The sequence below is a fragment of the Octopus bimaculoides genome, chromosome 8 (assembly GCF_001194135.2).
Source record: "Octopus bimaculoides isolate UCB-OBI-ISO-001 chromosome 8, ASM119413v2, whole genome shotgun sequence".
In the NCBI taxonomy this organism is placed as follows: Eukaryota; Metazoa; Mollusca; class Cephalopoda; order Octopoda; family Octopodidae; genus Octopus; species Octopus bimaculoides.
In genome coordinates, this window is record NC_068988.1 from 17,274,576 (window position 1) to 17,278,777 (window position 4,202).

Here is a 4,202-nt window from a genome sequence, read left to right on the forward strand (position 1 = left end):
ATATATATACATATATATATATATATATATATATATATATACTAGAGTTATAGAAGCTATTTATTACAGGTTCCATGATGAGGAACATCTATTTCTAAGTAGATGTAATATTACTCATCAGATATCAGAGTAACAATAATAGCACAGGCATACACAGAGACAACATACACATATACATCCATTTATACAAATTATCAAATGTATATTTCCTGTATTTAATTTTATTAATCACGTATTGCTTCAAGTAATTAATTACGAACCTGAATTCTTATTCTCCGTGACTTTATACAAGAATTGCTTAGATTCAAAGGTAAAATGATAAACACAAATTTTGCAAATATTCAATCGACTTTGAATTCGTGTGGTTAAACTATTAAAGAAATAAAATAACACAAAGACAATGCAATTCTCTTTTACTAAGCCATATCCGTGTGTTCGTGTATGTGTATGTGGGTGTGTGCTTACGTTCATCAAGTTAGTTGATCTTTTCAGTTTTATGTCTCTATCTGGCTGTATACACATGTATGTGTGTATGTGAGAGAGAGAGAGAGGGGGGATGTGTGTTGGGGGTGGTTAAAGAAGAAAACAGAGTTTTAACAGTTAACATCAATTTATTAACATATTGTCAATTTACATTTGCCTTTCTCTTTATGAGGAATCTACATCCTTTCAATAACAAACACACACAGACATACGCACATACATACATACATACATACATACATACATACATACATACATACATACATATATGGAGAGAGATGTATTAATGTGGTGGTGGTAGTGGTTGTAGGAATAACAGTATTTATTGTAGATGAGAAATTAGTAAATGATTTGGATTAACATATACATAACCCTACTCAATAATGTCCGCAATATCATTGACTACCATTTTCCATTAAACTCTGCACAGTGTTAGAGTAATTTTCCCGTGTTACATAATGCACTACAAACACGCATAAAACTGCACTTGTATTAATTATGAAAAACCTTGGCTCTCTCCTGACGAATATTGCCACAATTATAGCTTTAAATATTAGATCTTTCCCTACTGAATCTGTCATTCTGATTTCTGTTGGCGAATCTGTATTTTATTCATTCTGGTGTTTTGGTAGCTTTTCATCATTTCCTTATATATATAATTTTCTTTCGTTAATAACTGAACAAATAAAATCATAACCATGAGTCCTTAAACAAAACTGTGATGGCATTTACTTTGATTGCCAGCAGGGAAAAATGCAACTACATTATTCAGATTATCTGGCATTGTCGTAATCAACAGTAAGAGCATTACTTCATTATTCACAAATCTACTTCTGTTGAGTGCTTTTATTTTAAAGCTGGTAATAGTCATGTCGATTATTATTACTTTTTATATATCCTGCGCATTTTGTACTGCGCAATATATATATTATATATGAATTTTATACTGTTGTCTATCCTCAGGTCGCCAAAAGCAATTAAGCCCTGATCGCCATCATCTTGTATCCAGATCTAGAAGCTATCATACATAGGTATCCTACTCATATGGCAATATGTTGAGCTATGAGAGACACTTAGTTTCTACTTCTGGCTGGTCGAGTAACTATGTAGGGACGCCTTTGATTTGTGATGCTCTCATACGTTTTCTTATAGTATCGTTTGTATATTTGCTACAGAGTACATTTTTCACAGTGGAGGCGCAATGGCCCAGTGGTTAGGGCAGCGGACTCGCGGTCATAGGATCGCGGTTTCGATTCCCAGACCGGGCGTTGTGAGTGTTTATTGAGCGAAAACACCTAATTCTCCATGAGGCTCCGGCAGGGGATGGTGGCGGATCCTGCTGTATTCTTTCACCATAACATTTTCTTACTTCCTGTTCCTGTTGTGCCTGCAATTCAAAGGGTCAGGCTTGTCATGCTGTGTCCCGCTGAATATCCCCGAGAACTACGTTAAGGGTACACGTGTCTGTGGTGTGCTCAGCCACTTGCACGTTAATTTCACGAGCAGGCTGTTCCGTTGATCGGATCAACTGGAACCCTCGACGTCGTAAGCGACGGAGTGCCAACAACATTTTTCACAACTGTAGAACTCTATTTTTAACAGTTTGTTATATTTAGATGTGTCTCTCGATTAACCCAAATATACATCTTGGTCCGCTGTGAATAAAATTCGTCAGAGTATAATTCATACTCTAGGGAATCCAAAGGTGCACAGTGTGACAAAATACTTACTCTCGTCGTAATTCTTCCGTTTACTTCCATATTACTTCTTCATCTGTTTGTCTGCCTCAGTCACCGATTTAGTGGTATTCTCGTACCGTTATTACACAATGCTTTCGTGTGTTTCACTTAATTCATAGCAATAAATAATTCGTTATATGACAAATTCGTTTCTTATTCGCATTATGATGATGGACAGCAGAGGTTTTTCTTCATACACACCGAAAGAATACCTTTCTTTTGGTTGACTTTCTCTTGTGTTTGATGTTTGTTTATGAAATGCATAGCATCTAACTGAAATGCGGCATCTCTTTGTACCATGAAATGTGTCTATAACAACACGTCTCTAAAACACATCGTCCGTTTATAAAGCGGCATCTAAGTTATCGACTAATTTGAAGTCTTGTTTAGAGAAATTTTCCAACATTATGTCAAACGATTAATTATATGGAAAAGAACTCCATTTTTCCCTTTCGTAAATATTGGTGATGAGATCAAAAAATGTTCGGGGGGTGGGTGTTTGGCTGGTATTTGTGAGTTTCAAACCCACAATTTTATGTTTTCTTTTATCATTTATCGACTTGAAAGTAGCGAGGGGACAGAACCGTTAGGACGCTGGAAAAGTGCTTAGCGGCATTCTTCCTGTCTTTATATTCTGAGCACAAATCTCGCCGAGGGTGATTTTGCGTTCAATCATTTGGAGGTCGGTGAAATAAGTAATCGACTTACCTACCACCTTCAAAAACTGCTGACTCTCTACCAAAATATAAAACCATTACACTGTGTAACACGATTTTTGTCCCTGGGTAGCAACTGTTGTTTCCTAATTGCTTTGTCCTCGAACGTATGAAAAATGGTTAATATTTCCTTCAACTTTTGCTTGTGTTACATTTATTCAAACCCCAAAGAATCCCTCCCAATCCGTGGCTATGATGTTCCCTCACTACTCCAGCACATTTTGTCAGTCAGTAAGGAATATGCTCAAGTGGTTAAGGTCAAGCAACTGAAAAGCAAACGTGTGGTATTCAGGAGAATATTTGCTATAACTATATTTCTGCTTCAGCAACTTAGTGCTGAATTTGCCTGAAATGCAATGGAAAATAGGTCAAAACTTTGAAGTCCAAATCAGAAAAGCAAAATTTGTTAGGGAATAGTATGCATTTCGTTTAATTTCTAGATAGTTGCAAATTGGAAATAACACTTACTGACCAAAGACAAACACTAATAAAATTTTGATTTTGTTAAAAAGTGTTTATTGTTATTTAATACTCATATTTATTGTAAACAATGAGGAACTTAATTCATAATTCATTAACGCATTTTAAAGTTATTTTATGATTACTAAAATCCATGTTTCATATTAATTCCTTACATTTTTTTTCTTTTTTCTTTTACAGGTAAGACATTCTCCTTGTATTGATATTTGTTGTCTCAACAAAGGCTTCAACAGGAAACCATTGTTCTAATTGTATGTAAGCACAGAGATCTTTTTTAACATTTTCGCATGTGTAAAAATATGTTAATATTGGAATATATATAAAAAAGAACATGAAAAAAAAACTAGATACTTATATTAACCTGATATTAATTTCTTAATGTGTTTTTCACTGTATACATGCTTATGTGGGGGTTGCAGTTGGATTATACACAAGGAAAACTCGTATATATGTCGTATATATGTCGCATATACAGAGATTGGACAATATAATGGAAACACCTTAAAATTTCAAACAAATTTATTTTAATATGGGATTGGACCGCCTTTGGCAGGTATTATAACTTGACTTTTATGAGGTATGGACTCATAGAAAGTTTGATTAGTTTCTAAATGAATTTTTGTTCATTCTTCAGCTAAAACAGTCTCCAGTTCCTGTAGTAAAGCTGATGGAGGATATCGACTCCTTACTTGTTCATTTTTTTTTTCTAAAATGCACCATAGATGTTCAGTAATATTGAGATCTGGGGACTGTGGCCAGATAAGATGTTCAACTTCACTAGAAT

The 4,202-nt window shown here is 34.7% G+C and overlaps 1 long non-coding RNA gene across 1 annotated transcript in view; it reads left to right on the forward strand.

Moving 5' to 3' along the window:
• Positions 1-3,953, forward strand: part of LOC128248550 (uncharacterized) — an 808,814-nt gene extending 804,861 nt beyond the window's left edge. Inside the window, exon 3 of the long non-coding RNA XR_008264722.1 lies at positions 3,599-3,953. This is a non-coding gene — a long non-coding RNA (uncharacterized LOC128248550). The remainder of the gene's footprint in view (positions 1-3,598) is intronic.
• The last annotated feature ends 249 nt before the right edge of the window (positions 3,954-4,202 follow it).